The sequence below is a fragment of the Lepidochelys kempii genome, chromosome 12, assembly GCF_965140285.1.
Source record: "Lepidochelys kempii isolate rLepKem1 chromosome 12, rLepKem1.hap1, whole genome shotgun sequence".
In the NCBI taxonomy this organism is placed as follows: Eukaryota; Metazoa; Chordata; order Testudines; family Cheloniidae; genus Lepidochelys; species Lepidochelys kempii.
The window spans coordinates 8,710,626-8,730,395 of NC_136391.1; the positions used below are offsets into that span (position 1 = coordinate 8,710,626).

General features: G+C 44.4%; 1 protein-coding gene across 3 annotated transcripts in view; it reads right to left on the reverse strand.

Moving 5' to 3' along the window:
- The window catches only part of NUP93 (nucleoporin 93), a 123,860-nt gene extending 113,006 nt beyond the window's left edge, over positions 1 to 10,854 (reverse strand). The window contains exon 1 of one of the 3 annotated variants that reach the window (XM_073307468.1): positions 10,755 to 10,854. The gene's annotated coding sequence lies outside the window, so the exon portion shown is untranslated. Of the gene's footprint in view, positions 1 to 10,136; positions 10,356 to 10,402; positions 10,545 to 10,754 lie in introns of those variants that run through there. The other 2 variants (XM_073307467.1, XM_073307466.2) reach the window with 2 other exon arrangements.
- Positions 10,855 to 19,770: the final 8,916 nt, after the last annotated feature.

Below are 19,770 nucleotides of genomic sequence, written 5' to 3' on the forward strand. Positions count from 1 at the left end.
GTGGAGTACCATATTTAATTCAAATATATGGAGGTGGAAGTGAACAGAAGGTACAACTGCCCAAGTGAAGGTATTAATTCGGTCTTGAGTTTAAACTACTTGTGTTTCAACCTGCATATATTTTCTTTTTTTATTTTAATCTTTCAGAAAAAGATATAAAGCTATGCATCACTAAGTCCATAGATGGAAGAAATATGAACAGGCTGTTCCATCGTGAAGGGTATACGCTCTTCCCTCAGTGCACATGGGAAACTTTCATTAGTGTTAATAAGAATTACATACATACATTGAAGGTAGAATGGATCATCTGGAGGAAGTGGACAGTATAAAGTGTGTCGATAACAAACAGGCTGTAACTGATGGGGTCACTAAGGCATCACATAAATCTGAATTCAGAACAGATTTCTAAAAAGGGCTGGGAATGTAGACTTATAGGGATTGATGTGTGAAAGGCCTCTTCTAGTTTCAGCAAGGAAACTCATGTTAATGAAAGACAAGGCTTCAAACGACAAACTTGGGTGCCTAAAACCAGGCTCAGACATCCATTAAATTCACAGTCAAGTTAATGGGAGCTGCACATGTACAGCATCTCTGAAAATTCAGGCCACTTATTTCAGTTCTTAACTTTTTAGGCACCTAAGTCTGCAAAATTTGATCTCAGTTCCTCACAAGCCTGGAAAGATGGAATCTTGCCTCACCCTGAACAGGGCTAGGCAAGATACCGAGACCGAAGCAGCAGAATATTGTTCTGATTCACAGATTGTTCAGGGAGTACCCCAGGCCAAATGTAAGACAAACATTGCTCTAGAGAAGAGCTCTGACTTCTAAAAATTGCAGCAGCTCAGAGTTCCTGAAATTTAATGTGTTTGGCAAGAATTAAATATCAGAACAGCTGTTTTCAACCCAAGATGAAGTTGGGACAGGCATAATAAAGGTGTAACTTGATGTAGCTCTGCAGATATCTCCTGTAAATAGGATTTATTTTTCATTTAATGCAAGGGATTTACATGTCTAACTCATTAGCAATGGTAAATAAGATCCACCTAACCCTCCCATGCAACCAATAAACTTAGAAGTCTGGGGAAAAAAAAAAGAAGAAGAAGAAGAAAAAAAAAGGAGAAGAGCAGAAGCTAATTAATGGACTTGTTTCTCCCAGCAGAGAACATCTGGCCATGTTTACATGAAGGCCTGATGACCCAGAACAGGAAGGATGTATTATTTTAAAACTATTTGTAATGATCAGCATTCAGTAAACAAGATTTTCCAATGTGCAGAGTGCTGGAGCAAAGATGACCATGTTACCTGCAGAGGATATTGAAAGTGAAACTGGACCAGCACAAATGCTGATGTGAACCAACGCTAAACATTCAGCATTAGACTAAGTAGTTCAACACACAAAAGGTGTCACTCTGATGCAGAATCAGCATCATAATCGTCTTCTGGGAACTGACTAATTAGTTCCCATTTGCTGCCTTTTTTTTTTTTTTTTTATTAATTAAATGCATCGATACCCCATCCCACCCCACCCCACCCCGTCTACAGCATCCAGACATTTCATATATCTTGACAGAATCCTATAAACAACAATAATGGAACCTTGAGTCCCCACCACCACCACCACCCCCCCTCCCAACCCCATCATTATCCTTACTTGCAGCATTCCAAGTACAGCAAAAACAAACAACAAAAATAACCAATATTTCTGAATTATTCTCAGTAAGGGTATGTCTACACTGTAAAATAAAAAAAAAAAAAAAAAAAAACAAGGTCCGTTCTTAACTTGATTAGCAGCTTGATTGTAAGCCTATGCTGGAGCTGAATTTGATCTCCTAATCGGAGTTAAAAGCAGAGCTGCCATGTCGTCACTACTATTTTAACCTAAATTTGCTAATGTGGGTTAGCTAACCTGAATTAGGAACACAGGGGTTGGTTTTTTTGTTGTTTTTTTTTTTTTTTTGGGGGGGGGGGGGGGGGGTTGCAGTGTAGACATACAAGTGAGACAAAGGAGTGTCCTTAGAGAGGACAAAAAGAAAAGGAGTACTTGTGGCACCTTAGAGACTAACCAATTTATTTGAGCATGAGCTTTCGTGAGCTGCATTTGAGCTCATGCTCAGATAAATTGGTTAGTCTCTAAGGTGCCACAAGTACTCCTTTTCTTTTTGCGAATACAGACTAACACGGCTGTTACTCTGAAACCTGTCCTTAGAGAGGACACTGGCAAATAACATGGCACCACATCTGTCTTTGGTCATGACCCGATTCTCAAAGCATGGATATTGACCTTTGCAGAGGCCATCTTTCTTTTTGCAATCTTAAAAAAAAGTCCTCTAAATAGAGGTCACATACTTCCAAGAATTATTCTCCTTACATGGAAACCACAAATCCAGCTAACTCCTGAACTCAAACAGAGGAGAAGATAGGGGAGAAACACCCTACACTCATATCAGCCTCAATGCACTGATCCACAAACTGGGATCCTCCCTAAACCAAATCTGAACATTGGTGTAACCCCTTCGAATGTCCCCTCTCTCCAAATCATCTCCTTTATCCAGAATTTTAAAATGTCCCTAAACAGAAGAGAAATTAGCACACCTTCTTCCTTTCTCAGTGATCAGAGGAGACAAACTAAGGTCTATGGCACTAACTGTGATCCTTTAACACCAATATGTTGCAAGAGAATAATGAGAAGTAATTTTACTTGCTTATTTGAACAACAAAGAGCAAATGAGTCCAATGTGAAAACAGGACTATTTTATAGAAGGAAAATGCCTACAGTTTAAACATCTCAGCATCCCCAAAAGAGACTGAACTTCTTACAAAATGCTCCCTTGAGCAGATGCATTTGTATTTCTCTTACTGTAGTTTCAGTTGTTCAAGAGATATCTGATTAGCACAGTCAGATCACAATTAAGTAGTTTATACCTGTGAAGGAGGGAGGAATGATCAAAGCCACACACACACACACACACAAAGAGGGAGCATCTGAGCCTTCCAACACGGTAGGAGGGAAGGGCCAAAAGCTACTTCTTGCCAAGTCATCCAAGTACATCCAAACAAGCAGCCACCTTCTGTGATGTTGAATATATCCAGTACATCCTGGCAATCACATGATTTCCATCCATCATCAGTCTAAGGTGAAATCATCATGAACTGACAAGGAGGATAAGAAGAGAGTGAGGGAGATCACAAGTAAAAGGTAACATATTTTAGCTCTGAAAAATGTATTTTAAAAATCCTCTGCTTAAGACATACAGTGTAGTAAAAAAGAAATCCAAGAATTCTAATGGAATGGATTTTATATTCACTAGGCATCCAGTTTCATCACTGTGGCTAAGCACCACTGTTACCAGTGCTAAGAGAACTATTCAGCACTATCTAGATAGGCGTTTGCTTAAAAGTATTATGTTTTGTGATTCAGACTCATGCAGTTAATTAAAAAAAAAATCCAAGAACATTTCATACTATTATTTTGCATAAACACAGCGACACAAACTAATAGCCTGCCTCCAGACATTAGGGCCCATGTAAACATTCTCCACCCACTGCTGGCTAGCTACCGAACTGTACTGGGGCAGACGTGGCAATCAGGTTTATGCCTGCCAACAAACCAGACTGGATAGTTTGTACTGGATTTGTTAGAAAAGATTAGCAAGCCAGTGGAAGAAAGGCAATTTCATGCCCTGCAATGCAGTATAGGGACATTTTTTCAGCGTTTACTTGTGAACTGCTTCCCCTTAGCAGAGATCTCCTGTGCTTGGCTGCCAGAAGCAGCCTCTGTTGGCAGACAGTGACCAGAATAACCATGCTCCCATACAGTTAAGACTGCTAATGTCAGTTTCTGAGGGAGCAGCGTGTATGGCACTGACTGCAAGAATAGCACAGAATTTAGTTTGATCTGATTTGATCCGGTCCACTTCCCTTTTTCATTAACTACCTCGATAAAAAGCCAGCAGCATAAGCAGGAGCTAACGTCTCAGAGAGCACTGAAATCAAAAGCATGAAGAGTCAGTGCAGTGTAAAACAGCTCCCAAACCTGCACTTTTAGCCATAGACTCAGCGTCAACACCAGGCAGGGTTTGTTCCATAAATTTTCAGATATGGGACCATTTCAACAAACTCTGTGAAAACAGAGAATGGTTTAGGTAAATCTGGAATAAACAGGAGTTATTTTAACCACACACACTAAACTAACTGTGGTTATAACAAATCTGTGGTAATGACAACTCACTACTCATCTAGAGAATGATCAGCAAATGGCTTTTTTCCAAACAAAAACATTAAATGGTTAGACAGAACAGCAGCACAAAGAAGATAGTCTTTACACTGACAGAATTTACTGCATTCAAGAGACTGCAGTCTGACTCTTAATACTGCTGTTCAAGATGGGAACTGCTACTCCAGTAAAGAGCAGAATGATGGCAGATTTTCATGTCTGGCTTGGGAAAGAACAACTGACACCTCAGGGAAAGAAAATGCAGAAAGAAGAAATTAAACTAACTTCTGTGATGCCAGATTGACCCTGGGCTAAAAGCCAGGACAGGCACAGCTTTTCTGGAAAACAACATTAATAACTTATCAATAGATGATGCTGCATTAAACTACTATTCCATGTCCAATAAAACACAAATTTTAACATTTCTCTAACATTCTGAAACCAAGAATAAACTCCAAAGATTGTTTTAGTTGCCTGAATTTAAGCCAAAAGGAGCCCATAAGAGACTGACTGGTTTGTTAACTCCACACAGAGTATTTTCAATGATGGTTTGCTATTAAAAAACGAAGTCTCCTAAAGAAGACGGATACACTGTCTTGTGAAGAATGTTGTAATTATTGTATTCCAAATATAGCCACGCTGAATATTTTATTGAACTGGCTTTAAAAAGATCTAAAGCTTAAATATTCGAATGTGTGAACAGTGTCCGTTATCTTTCAAATACTAAAATGCTTATGTCATCTAATTAATTAGCTTTAAGTAAGATGGGCCAAAAATGTTAATTCCTTTATTACTGGAAAATGTTCTGAAACAGATAAATGTAACAGATAAAGCACAGGTACCTGACTCTTAAGTTGGACATTAAAACTCAGAGTTTTAAAAACAGTCACCCACACAGCTATGAACTGCAAGAAACTTTCATCGGAGAACAGAGGACTGTAAGCCCTTAAACTCGGATTAAAGTTCATGCTTCTATTTAAAAAAAAATATCTAGCGAAGATATTCTTTCAAATATGATGTGAACATGAATAAATCCAGTGCTGCTCTCATTCCCACAAGACCCTGTTCCAGCTACTGCTGGCTCAGAGAGCTCAGCAATGTGAAATAGACATGTCTGGGTCAGTTTCAGCACTTCTACTCAAAATACAAGCAGTGGAGAAAGAGACAAAAATCAGGTCAATTTCACACTGCTGTTCCTAGGAAAGCTATCAGCAACAGCAGAGTTAGGAACTAGAGATAATCATGTGGGGAAAGAAGATATAAAAAACCACAAGGATGAGAATGGGGCAGAGTTGCAGAGTCCCCTTTCCCTTGCAGCAGCCAGGGCTCTGAAAGTACAAGTGAGGGGGTAGAAAGGACCTTCTGGACTGGATCTAGGGACAGCATTTTGGCAGGAATTCTAGTTCTCCTCACAGCCAGCGCTTCCCACTCTACCCCCTTTATCTTCTATGCTAGCCTCTGGATAGGAAGTGTCTGGTAAATATTTCAAATTGGTTGGCGGGAAGGAGGGTAAAAAACAAAACAAAAAAACAAGCCCAGATTTTTCAACATCTACCAAAATTTATTATATTACTATTTCTACATACAAACAACCTAGAACATGAATGCTGCAAGCCACATGTTGTCTATGTTGTAAAAATAACCTTGTTTAGTATTTTTGATTACCAGCCTGTTTTTATGCTTTGCAAATGTTGATATACAATCAGTTTTCTATATAAACATCCATATTATGGTTTTCCCTGCTTCCTTTTGTTTTTCCTTGAGCAGATAGGTGCTGGGGAAAAAATATTTTTGAAAGCTGGAGGAGAATCCAAAAGATCAATATGTAAAAACCCCATTCTGCAGGCCTCAAGCAATTTTGCAAGAGCATGAATTGCAGGGTCAGAGCCTGAAACTAAAGAGAGTTCCAAATGTGTTTTAAAGTAAAGCATCTTGAAATTATAGTACAACAAGTGGAAATGGTCTGCCGAAACCGCAAGCCAACCGGGTATTTTCAGCCAAAGGAACTGTACCCTCCCCCATGAATTAAAAGCATGACAGATATCCAGTTTGAGAACACTTCCAAGTACTGAGCACATCAGGATGAAGTGAGATACCACAGGGTAGATAAAAAATAAATGTCATTTACGAACATAGGAACTGCCATACTAGATCAGATCAATGATCCATCTAGTCCAATATCCTGTCTCCAACAGTGGTCAGTGCCAAATGCTTCAAATGAGGGCAAGAATATCCATATCCATATTATCAGTTTCTAAAAGTTACCAGTTAGAATTAAGAATATCTAGGCCAAAAACTATCTGTTTTAACTGTGGATATACATTTATCCATACAAAAGTCTAATTTTCTTATGACTGCTACTAAGCTCTTGGTTTTATTGATCTCTTGTAGCCATGAGTTCCATAAGTCAATTATGCACTGCATAAAATAATCTCCTTCCATCAGTTTTAAACGTGTTGCCTTTCAGTTTCATTTAATGCTCCCTTGTTCTTGTATTATGAGAAAGGATAAATACGTGCATCCGACTTACCTTCTCTCTACCCTTCATTATTTAATTTAGGACCCAGCAACGTGTCTGAGTATTTCAAATTATTCCTTTCCATGTGTATTACCTTGCATTTGTCAACACTGACTTTCATCTGCCATTTGACTTTGAAGTTCCTCACAGACTTCCCTAGCCTTAGCTATCTTAAATAATTGTGTCATCTGTCAATGTTGCAACCTCATCATTCACCCTCTTTTCCAGTTCCTCAATAAATATATTAAATGGCACCTGATCCTAGCACAGGTCATTGGGACACCCCACCATTAACCTTTGCAACATGGAAAACTGATTACATCAAGTATTTAATTTTATTTCTGAAAATCCTTGGAGGAAAATAAAAATAAAAATTCTCTCCACTCTCTGAACTGACAGAGGGTACTACAAGGAAAATTTAGAAGCCACTGTGACATTACCTCTATTGGAAAGTCAGGATGTAGAAACTCATATATTCTATACTCCTGGGGGAATTCTGCACCTATAATTAAAAATTCTGCACACATTTTAACACACATTGCGCATATTTTATTTGTCAAAACAACACAGTATAATCACACTCCCATTGTCAGCCCCAGCCACCCAAGGCTCAGAGCAGGAGCTCCAGCCACCTGGGGCTCAGGGTGGGAGCCCCAGCCACCTGTGAAAGGCACAGGTGGGAGCGCCAGGGAGAAATCACAAATTCTGTGTGAAAAAATAAAATTCTACAGGGAACATTAATTCTGCACAAATTCTGCATTCCATAGTGACGCAGAATTCCAGCAGGAGTATTTCTACCATGATGACTGAACCAGGAGGGAAGCAGGCCCAGTTGCAACAGAGCAAAACCTCAGGGTGATTTATAAAACTACAACATGCCTAAGGAGGGGACTTAAAAGTTCTGTCCTCCCCTTATACCTGAGGGAGAAGAGGACAATGTCATGCCATGCTGGGCACCCGTCATTCCACATTAGCAGCTGTCTACACAGCAATTCTTACTGCATCAGGAGTTCATGTTTTAACATACGAGCACCCAAACCATGTTATAAGAGTTTTTGCCTTGCCTGTGTAGATGGGACCAAACAATGTTACAATCATCTTATCACTCTGTGCTGCAGCCCTGTAAAGATCAGAGCTATAACATGGAGAGGATCCTGTTTAGAAAGATTCAGCAAAGCTAGTGGCCCAAGAAGAACCAGCTGTTGAAAGGTCATATCCCAACCCACTGGAAAGAAAACAATAGAAGAAGAAAGTAGAAGATACAGAGAAAAATAAGGGAGCCCAAAACAAACCGATGACATTATTTCCTTTAAATTTAAATTTTACATAAAAACCCTGCACCTGGGATATTTTTCATGTAACATTTATATTCCCCTGTACCCTTCTTGTACTAATAGGTCATCCAACCAAAGAACAAGGGAAGTAAGTGGGAAATCATTGGTAGGAAACAATAGCATCTCTCAAGCCATATGGGGCCACAAGCCACAATTTGGGCAGCTATGTCTCACATGGAGAACCTGAAGCTGTAAGGTCAACTCTGCTTATCGCTAGGACCCTATCAATTTCACGACTGTGAAAAACATGTCATGGACTGTGAAATAAGCCCTTCCCCATGAAATCTGATCTCCCCCTTGCTGCTGGGAGCGCCCCATCCAGCTGCGAGTCCCCACAGGGCTGGGAAGGGACAGGACTTGGGACAGGACTTGCCCTACAGGGGGGCAAGGGGGAGGAGGTTAGACTCACCTCTGGCTACCTTTTGGGTTGGGAGCCAACACCATGAAATTTCAAATGTAAACACCTGAAAATGTGAAATTGATCAATTTTAAAACCCTCCGGCCATGAAATTGATCAAACGGGACTGTGAATTTGGTAGGGCCCTACTTATCACTATAGCCTGCTTTTGCCTGAAAAAAAGCTGAAGCTTAGATATGTTTCAGAGGGGTTACTTTCATTTAGGTTTTTATTGCAGGCCTCACTCTAGGCATCCAAAGAGAGTTGCCCTGTATACATCAAAATGACCATTTGCTGAAGTACAGTTTACCAGATACTGTTCACACTCCCACTTCTGTTGTTCCAAATGTCTCTCTAACAGAGCACACTAAATTTAAAAATGCTACTTGGCAACTATCATGTCATGTGATCTGAACGCTGCATTCTCACCAGAGCTTACAAGTTAAGCCAGCGATGGAATGTGGCAGTAACTGGATGTGATATCACCAAAGAACAACATGTTCATCAGGATACACTCTTGCCTCCGAGTCAATAACGAACCAAATATTCTCACATGGTGTTACAGGGAAATGTACGGCTGACAACAGTGTTTCAGAATAGATTTTAAACAGAGATCTCAGTCATTTGTGATCATTAAAAATCTCATAGCACTTTTCACAAGAGGAGTCCAATTCAGACTATTAGAGTCAGCGTTCAAGGCCAGAAGGGACCACCAGATCATCTAGGTGGACCTGCTGTCCATCGCAGGCCATCCCCCACATGCCTGCACACTAAATCCAACAACCAAAATTACATTAAAGTATTGCAGCCCACAGGTGACAAGACTGTTATGTGCCCCAGGCAGAGAACAGCAGGGACCCAAGTGCACCAATGCCCGAGGCCTCCACAATAGCAGGGAAATGATTAAGTGAGATATTCCCAGATAAACCTGACAAGTGACCCCATGCCTCACGCTGCAGAGGCAAAAAACCATTCAAGTCACTGCAATTTGAGCTGCGGGGAAATGCCTTCCCTCGCCCCCACATATGGTGATCACAGAATCATAGAATATCAGGGTTGGAAGGGACCTCAGGAGGTCATCTAGTCCAACCCCCTGCTCAATGTGGGCAAGAACCAGTCTACCAAGCACCTGAGACAGAATGCTCAGTGCCACCTCAGATTCTACCTACTTAAATTCCCAAATGGAGTTTCAATTAGATGCAATACTGTTTCTTCACATCTTGTCTTATGTGGCTTCGCAGTGTTGCTCTACAGTATTAAGCAGATGCCATGACGAACCACCCCAGAGAGGGCTGCAGTCAGTAGCAGATGAAGGAATCCATGTGTATTGTTTGCATAAAAATGCATAAAGCACTTTGGGCAGGAATCTCTAAGGAGCCTAGTTTTAGAGTAACAGCCGTGTTAGTCTGTATTCGCAAAAAGAAAAGGAGTACTTGTGGCACCTTAGAGACTAACCAATTTATTTGAGCATGAGCTTTCGTGAGCTACAGCTCACTTCATCAGATGCATACCGGGGAAACTGCCTAGGAAAGGAGCCTAGGGAACTCTGGCACCAGACTCCCACTGAATCTGGGCGCTTAACTCCCTTCGGCGCCTTTGAAAAATCTCAGCCATGAGGATCTTCCAGGATGAAGGGTACTAGACACATGCCCGACTATGTTAAAGCTCATTCACCTGACAGGAGAAAACGATTAACACCACAGATCAGAAGAACTCAACCCTCCTTGGCCAGACACCGCCTCCGGCAGAGCCTGTGCGGAGGGGGCCGGCAGGGCTGGTGGTGGGCATGGGGAAGACACGCCGGAGAAGCCCGTGGATTAACGGAATCTGGCACGGACGCTGTAGCTACCCGCTGGCCACCTCAAAGCACTTTACCATGCTGTTCCCCCCATTTTACCGGGGGGGGGGGAACTGAGGCACGGAGGGGTTAAGCAACGTACCCACGGCCAGGCAGGGCTGAGCGAGGCTCCAGCCACTAGACCCGGCTGCCTCCCCCGGCACAGTCCCCGGGCGGTCCCCTGAGCCAAGGGCACCCGGCTTTGCCCGGCGGCGGGCCCCTCGCCCGGCCCGCTCGGCACGTGGGGCCGGCCCGCCACACCGGCCTCGCCGCCAGGGGGCGCCCCGGGCTCCGCCGCGGCCACCTCAGGGGGAGCCGTGCGGGGGGGAGGGGCGTCAAGCGGGGAGCCTGCGCGAGGCGGGACGGGACGGGGGGGCCGCTGGCAGCTGCCGAGGGGGCGGGGAGCACGAGGCGCCCCGGCCCAGGCCCAGGCCCAGGCCCAGGCCCGCTCCTACCTGCCGCCTCCTTCCGCCGCGGGACTCGCTCCGGCAGCCGGCGGCCTCCGCGCCGCGCCCGCTGATTGGAGGAGCCGCCGATCCCCCAGCGGCCCCCGCGCCGCCGCCGCCGCCGCCCGCTCAAAACTTTATTGAGACGCGTAGAGAGGGACAGGGGCGGGGCCGCCGGGGGGCGGGCTGCCGGGGGGCGGGGCCGCCTCTCCAGGGGTGCAGGGGGCGCCGGGCTCCCCCAGGCCGGGGTCTGGGGATTCCCCCATGGACCTAGCTGGGCGGAGCCCCGGCTGTGGGGACCCCTGGCGAGGGCTCCTCCTCGGGGGCAGAGCCCAGCGGGGGCCTGGCGCCCCCTCCCCCAACAGGCGGGGGCCTCTGGCCTCGTCCCTGCTCCAGCGGCAGCCCGGGGCACCGGATCCCGGGCGGGGGCGGGGCCGGTGCCGCCTGACTGGGGTTGCCTCAGCACCGCGGTGCCAGGCGCTGTACAAACACCCAGCCGGAAGCACCTGGGCTCGCCCCCAGCACCAGCACGGACCCTCCCCCCGGCCCCTTGTGAGCGCCATCTTCACCAGGCCAGATTGAGCGGGTCTGAGGGGGAAAGGCAGATCCGCAGGGGAAGTGCCCAAGAGGGGGTGAAATGAACAAAAGGGGAAACAAAGGCAGGTTCAGACCCAGGGTCCCTGCCTGCAGGCACTAGGCAGACAAGGAGCAGGGTTCCCCGCCTTACAGCAGGGCGCTGCAGTGGCTGCCAGGGCGTTACTCCTGGCTTATGCCCCTGTGAGGGCTTGGCTACAATTACCACACCGCGCTGTGCTGTAGACACTGCTTATGCCAGCAGGAGGCATTCTCCTGTTGGGCAGGTAATCCACCTCCCTGAGCAATGGTAGCTAGGCTGACAGAAGAAAAGGAGAGAAGGACCCAGAAAACAACATCTGCTTTCTACCGGCATTAATCACCCCCAGGTTATATGGGGAGAGGCTGGACCAAGGTGCAATTTGCACTTCCCTACACTACTGGCGGTAGGATTTGGTCCCCAGTTTCTTATTCGTGTTCAGTTCGGTATGGGGGCAACGCTTAACAAAAATGGCCCATTTATACACTGTCCAGCTCTGGGGCCACATTCCTTAGGGCTGCTGCAGGGAGGTGTAAATTATTCCAGTAGGGATTCATTTGGAGGGTGGCCAGCTGTGGTGCCATCATTACCCTATTGCTCCAGATTTCTGCTGGGGAGATGAGCAGCTTTGTTCTACAGCTAGGACGCTAAGGAAGCTGCTCTAGCTGAAGCTACCCGGAGAGAAGCACTGAATTAGTCCCCTGCCCTAGCCACGCCCACTTCCTAGCCAGTGCTGCCCATTCTGGGGGCTGTGCAGGTCCCCTTGTGTAATCCCCAAGGGTTGAAATCTGTTTCTGACCCTACAGTCTGGCCGATTTGCCATCTCAGGGAAGTGGTTTTGCCAACGTAACCCCATCCTGAATTTACTCTGTAAACATCTTCCATTAGAATACAGCTAGGAGATTCAAATATATCAGATTACTGTGTAATGATTTTGGCACTGAAATCCACACTGAAAGGAATAAACAAGGGTGGGGATTAAAAGCATATTACAATAAAGCGTCTAAAGATTATGGCATCCAGGCATATTAGCTGTCTTATATATACATATTTAACAGTGTGAGAGTTAATGATGCTCTCTTGTGCCACGTGAAATCACAAAGAAATCAAATTGCCACGCAAGAGAGCAGAAGAAAGTGATTGCTTCCCCCTTCCTCCCTCCAGATATGCACTATACTCCTTGCTAACACTAACAAATCCTCTAGGAGCAGATTCTCCCACTCTCATTTTCCTGGCTTTGGCTGCTGCCAGAGGGTAAAGGGGTAAAGATGCTGTCCGTTTGAAGGCTTTTAAGTGCTTTTGTTGAAAGATCAGCAACATTATTTAAAAGACAGCCAGAGAACAGCTCTCCTTCCCTCCTGCCTAGTAGTTTCTTACCTTGCCATCTGGATTTGTTTCATGCTGTCTGCCTCGCTGGTGACATGGAGCTGCGTGATTGTCTGGTGTCTGACATTCATACTGCCAGCATCAGACACTGGCCTTCAAGGACACTGGATCCAGCATCCTAGTTCAAAATACCAGCTGTCTAGGATAGAGATAGTAGATGGAGGATTTTTTTCCCCCACCATCTTCTTTCTTTTCTCTACAGTCCTTTAAAGATTGCACAGTGGTGATTTTCAAGATTACAGGAAACACAAGGAATGTACAGGGATGCCCTGTCCTTGGGCAGAAGAGTGTTCTTCCAACCAACTTGATTAGGATGGGAGGCTGCCAGGTTGGGGGTTGGTTAGTTATGTTTTGTTTTTAACAGTTCCTGTTTCCTGCAAGATTCAACCAAGATCCCAGGCCTTTAGTATGGACTAAATTGGCACATGTTTGGAAAGTGAGCGAGAGGGTACAAAAAGTCTCCCTCCTTGCATCCCAGCATAGGGCTAGTCAGTCATTGAGCTCCCTGAGCCTGATCCTGCAAGGTACTGAGTGCCCTCGACTCCCATTGGAATTGAAGGCAATTTAGTACCTTTTGCAGGTGACACTATGTACCTTGGGGATTGGGGCCCATAAGGGCACTCTGCTTGAGGGGAGGGATGAGCCTGCCCCCTTCTGTGGCCGTCAGCAGAGATGACCTAATGTGTGGGTACTGCATGCATTCCCACAGTCACTGTGACTTCTGGATGCAAAGTCAGTAACCAGACCTTCAGACCTAGGGATCGCCCGTTCTTTGTAAAGTTACCTGTTTTCAAAAACCCTCCACTATATATGATCCCACCCCACCAGCAGACAATGAAGTATTGTGGTTTCAGTTAACAAATAGTTGTGACTTGTATAATTTTACAGTAATGATAGAAAGCAACAATTCTGTGATCGCTCTTGTGACGCACTCTATATGATTTTATAAAAATATGCTAATGAGTGTGAATATAATGTAACTGGAATATGCTTCATGCAAAAAGTGTCTTGTAAAATATCATTACAAAGTTTATAATCTACTGCGTGTGGTCATCCTATTTGTATAAATGTATCACTCTTGTATCTGAAACTAGAAATATAAAATATAGCTCTGAGGCAGCCATCATGAGAAATCCCCTAGCTACCACCTGAGCTGGAACAAGGGCTGTACCAGGGGAAAGGATTGGGCCCAGACTAGAAAGGTGTCCGGTCTGTGAAAGAAACTTATTGAAACATCTCTAAGGGTGAGATTTTATCTGTATTGAGTTTTTATTACTGTACTAGACTTAGACTTGCGTGTTTTATTTTATTTCGCTTGGTAATTCACTTTGTTCTGTCTGTTACTACTTGGAACCACTTAAATCCTACTTTCTGTATTTAATAAAATCACTTTTTACTTATTAATTAACCCTGAGTACGCATTAATACCTGGGGGGGGGGAGACAAACAGCTGTGCATATCTCTCTATCAGTGTTATAGAGGGCAAACAATTTATGAGTTTACCCTGTATACGCTTTGTACAGGGTAAAACAGATTTATTTGGGGTTTGGACCCTATTGGGAGTTGGGCATCTGAGTGTCAAAGACAGGCACACTTCTGTAAGCGGCTTTCAGTTAAGCCTGCAGCTGTCAGGGGACGTGGTTCAGACCTGGGTCTGGGTTTGCAGCAGGCTAGCGGGTCTGGCTGAAACCAGGCAGGACACTGAAGTCCTAGTCTGAGTGGGCAGGAAAGCAGGAGCAGAAGTAGTCTTGGCACATCAGATGGCAGCCCCCAAAGGGGTTTCTGTGATCCAACCCGTCACAGCTCTCTTCATGTTATTATAGACATGGAACTTGAGTCAACCCTGCCGGTGCATTGGGTTGCAAATTGCCCCTCTCTGAGATAATAGGGACTACTGCTTCCCAGGGGGAACTCACCCACAGGGGAAAGCTATCAGTGTTTTCACTACTCTGCTTGTGCAGCACCTAGCACAGTGGGGCCCCAATCTTGATTACATAAACATAAAAATGGTCAATGGTCCATTTAGCTCAGTATCGTGTCTTCTGACAGTGGCCAGTGTCAGATCTGTAAGAGGGAATGAACAGAACAGGGCAATTATTGAGTCATCCAGTCTCAGCTTCTGGCACTCAGAGGCTTAGGGACATCCAGAGCATGGTGTTGCCACTCTGAGCTTCTTGGCTAATAGCCATTGATGGGTCTATCCGCCATGAACTTACCTAATTATTTTCTGAACCCAGTTATACTTTTGGCCTTCACCACATTCTCTGGCAAAGAGTTCCACAAGTTGGCTGTGAGTTGTGTGAAGAAGTACTTCCTTATGTTTGTTTTAAACCTGCTGCCTGTTAATTTCAACTGGTGACCCCTGGTTCTTGCGCTATGCGAAGAGGTAAATAACACTTCCTTATTCACTTTCTCCACACCATTAATGATTGCATAGATCTCTATCATATCCCCCCCTTAATCATCTCCTTTCCAAGATGAACAGTCCCAGTCTTTGTAATCTTGCCTCACGTGGAAGCTGTTCCATACCCCTAATAATTTTTGTTGCCCTTCTCCGCACCTTTTCCAAGTATGTATCTTTTTTGAGATGGGAAGACCAGAACTGCATGGAGTATTCAAGGGATGGTGGTATCATGGATTTATACAGTGGCATTATATCCACTCTATAACTATCCACAATGACGCCAAGATCTCTCTCTTGAGTGGTAACAGCTAGTTTAGACCCCATCATTTCGTACGTGTAGTTGGGATTATGTTTTCCAATGTGCAGCACTTTGCATTTACCAACATAGAATTTCATCTTACGTTTGGTTCCTGTTTTGTTGGTTGGTCTCTAGGAACACCGATAATAAACATGAATAATAATCATAATTAATATCTTCTTTGGGGGCTCCATCGGGGATGGCAGCTTTAATTTCCACAGGAGCTCCACGGCAAAGCCAGTGGCAGAGGCAGCTGGGGGATGGGTACAACAGTACAGCCAGGAGCCAGCAATGCCCACTTTTGGGACTGCATCAACTGGCTACAGCTCTTCCAATGACGTGGGAATTACAGGGGCCATTTGCTGCTGCAAACTCTTCTCCAGATGGACTTCTCTTCATTAGGGTCTCCAGTGCCTCCTTCCAGCACAAACTCTGCATCAGTGAAGCCCAAGGCTTACAAATGCTAATCACCCAGGAGAACCCGAAATTCAGAGATAAGCTTGTTGCTTTACAATGAGATGTAACATCAAAAAAGAAAGGAGAGCGCTCGGGCCATTATCCCATCGTGCTTCTAGGGGATAATGTTACACTTAGCATAGATCTTTTCTTCTTGCAGGACAGCTGATTTATATTATCTACAGGCCCAGTCTCGTAGCCACTCCATGTATAGAACTCCCACTGTCTCCGGTGGGAGTTGTGAGCTCAGAGCCACCCCGGGTCAGGGCCTATATAAATCCAGTGCCACTAAATTGCTGCACTACCGGGATGAAGGTACCAGACAGACAGGCTAATAGTTCATAGCGCACTCCATAACAAAATGGGGAATTTTTAACAAGGATTAACCCTGACTGACGCATCATAGGATGTTATGATTTATTTATTTTTGTAACTATTGGTGATGATAAACAGACAATCCCTCTGCAAGAATCAAGAATGGGAACAAACTCAGGGGAATAATAAAAACATGAATAGCAATTCCTAGGACCTAATTCTGTCAGGCCTTTATGATTTAATTCTGGCATTGGACTAGTGACAGTGATTCTGTGAGGAGTTTGTGATGCAATTTGGATGAAAAGCAATACAAAATAAAACCTGAACTGTATGTCTACATTGCAAAACAGAATCCGTTATCCCCTACGTATGTATAGCCAGGTTTGCCTCAGTTACACTGCTGTCAATGGAAATTTGACTCTTTGCAACAGAGGACAGAATCGAGCCTTTCCTGCATTGTAGCCATAGCATTACTGCTCTCATGCATTATTTTGCATAGCAGAATTGACATACTCGGCACTATATTTTGCCACACAGCAGCTCCATATATGATGATGCCAGAACTGTGATGAATCCAGCAGCTGGATAAAAATAGAAGTGAACATGTATAAAGGCCATTGGTCTTAAGGTACTTAACTGATGTATTCAAGTTTGTCTGAATAACATGACGGTTGTGATACAAACAAGGCAAGTTTGAGTTGACGGTTCCCACTATAAAGTGCCCATTGTCCATAGGTGTTACAGATGTGTGAGTAAAGAACACAGATGTTTCATTACATGAGTCCTGGAATGCTTGTCAAAACACTTGTCAAAAGCCTGGGCATTACTGGTAGTAGGGTTGGGCGAATAATGTAAAAGAAGTGCCCAGTAACGTTCGTTTGCATAAACCCACAAATTCACTTCAGCATTTATGACCCTTTCTTTTCACTTTTCATGTCAAAGTTTTATTTGCAAGAATAAATTATGAATGAGTGTTGCGAACACTCCTGTGTGCCTGTATTTGTTATTATTTATATTGCAGTAGCACAAGTCCCAGCCATGAGCCAGGACCCCACTGTGCTAGTTTAGGTTAGTTTAACATCTCCTCTGCCTAGTGGCAAATGGGGCAAGCAATTTTTCTGACTGCTGTCTGTCCAGAGCAAGATGTTTGACTCCATTGTAAGTAGTCTCCATGGCGGGCGCATTCTTTTTGATTGTCCAGTGATAAGTCCTTCTTTGTCCTCCACACCATCTCTTCCCTCCCGGTGGAATCCAATCTAAGACCCATCTTGTGCTTCTGCCATGAGGTAGCCTGATGACATGGCCAAACCACCATAGCCATCCCTGTGTGATTACTGCATCCATAATCTGCTGGCCCATGCAGTGCAACACTACCGTTTCAGTAGCACGATCTCTCCAATTAATTCCCAAGAATTCTAAAACAACGATGGGCAAATGCATTCAGCCTCCTCTTGTGAACTTCCACCATCTGCTATGTTTCTGAGGTGTTCGGTAATGTTAGAAGGACAATAGAAAGAACACTGTGCTAGGCGGTGTACAAGCAGAAAAAAGACAGTCTTTGTCCCAAAGACTATTTTGCATGAGCATTCAGGGAACATACCTCTGGCCATTTTGAGAGTTATTTATGGGTCTTGGAGGATTTGTTTCTGGAAACAATGTGACTTAGGTAATCATATGCACCTTGCAAACAGCAAATTCCAAACAGCGAACACCCAAAGCAATAATCTTGGCAGCTAGGTTGTGAGCATCCAGGTAAGCCATTCATCAAATAATTTTGAATGAGGAACATATCTGTAAAAATCAGTCTTTGCAGACAATTCACACACAAAAATAAGGGAGTTAAGTTTGTCAAATTAGTTGTTCAGTGCATATAATTCGCTGCTGCCTAACTGAATGCAAGGCATAAAAACTAAGTTAAGGGAAAGAATCAGTGTGGTGAGGCTTTGACAGAAAAATTTAATTAGCAGTTCCAAGCATACGTGTTAGAGCTATATTGTGGAAACAGATTTGTCATTAAAAGACAAAACAAGATGACAAAATTCATATCAGTCCCCTTTCAAAATATAGCAATTAACAAAAATATACACTCAACCGTTGTCCACCAAAGATAAGCCAGCTATGCCTGTACCCACAGGATGACACACTATGGCTACACAGCAAAGAAGAACCTGCGGCTGGCCCGTGCCAGATGACTTGGGCTGTGGGGCAGTTTCATTGTTGTGTTGACTTTCAGGTTGGGGAGGATGGATCCTAGAGCTCGGGCTCCAATCCAAGCCCAGAAGCCTACGCAGCAATGAAACAGTCCGAGCCTGAGTCGGCTGGCACAGGTTTTTCTTTGCTGTGTCGACAAACCCCCACACATGCATGTATAGTATGACTGAATGCGCCAGACCACACATGATGGGACCCACCCTTCTTCCTCCAAAATCTTACAAATTAGGGCCAAACATCCACCTCCTCCCAAATAATATTTCTGCAGACAATCAGCATTTCACATCTGGACTGGTCTTCCAACTGCTCATCTTCCAAAAGTTTGGCTCCAGGTGCAGCTCCCCAGACATAGCCTCGGAGCGAATCCAGGCAAAATAAACAAATATGAAACCAAAGAATAAGAAAATCCTTCAATACAGAATAAATGACAATGGCACCTGGTTACAAACTTTTTGCATAGGCTGGTAGTTACAACTTAGTAGCTCTTTTAGCTCTAATAAGCTGTTGGAACTGACTCTGCAGCAATTATTACAAGTGAAAGATCTCAGTTCAGAATTTACGTACAGAATGATTAATTGTCCCTGCCAGTGTCATTTTCAAGCCTGAGAAATAGCTGGGCAGTGGCCAAATGTTTTATCCGCACTGGGATGAATTCAGGCCAAATATGGCTCAGATTTCTCAAAAAGAGGGACCCAGAGCCAGTTTTGGCACACAGGAGTTTCTGGTGGAGTTGAAAAGACAACTGGGAGCAGGAGGTTGGGAGGGTGGGCATTTGAGACTTGTCTACACTCGTCTTCACAAAAACCATTGCTGCTGGTGTTAGATCAGTAGGAGCCCTAGCATAGATACATCTCCCAAGAACAACCTGTGTTAACCTACTTTTCAGCTGGCTTAACTAACAAGGGTATAAGTCCTGGAGCCACAAGAGAGTTCTCTGCACTAGGCCTCCCACCAGCCTTTGTCACTGTTCTGCCGAGCAAATCATAGCACTGGTGGGAATAATTTTATACCATATTGACACGGCCTTGTGGTGTGGGGCGTTCTGTTATTTTCTTTGTTGGGCCTGTCCTGTAGTAGGTGACTTCTGGGTACTGTTCTGGCTCTCTCAATCTGTTTCTTCACTTCAGCAGGTGGGTATTGTAGTTGTAAGAATGCTTGATAGAGATCTTGTAGGTGTTTGTCTCTGTCTGAGGGGTTGGAGCAAATGCGGTTGTATCGTAGAGCTTGGCTGTAGACAATGGATTGTGTGATGTGGTCTGGATGAAAGCTGGAGGCATGTAGGTAAGCATAGCGGTCAATAGGTTTCCGGTATAGGGTGGTGTTTATGTGACCATCGCTTATT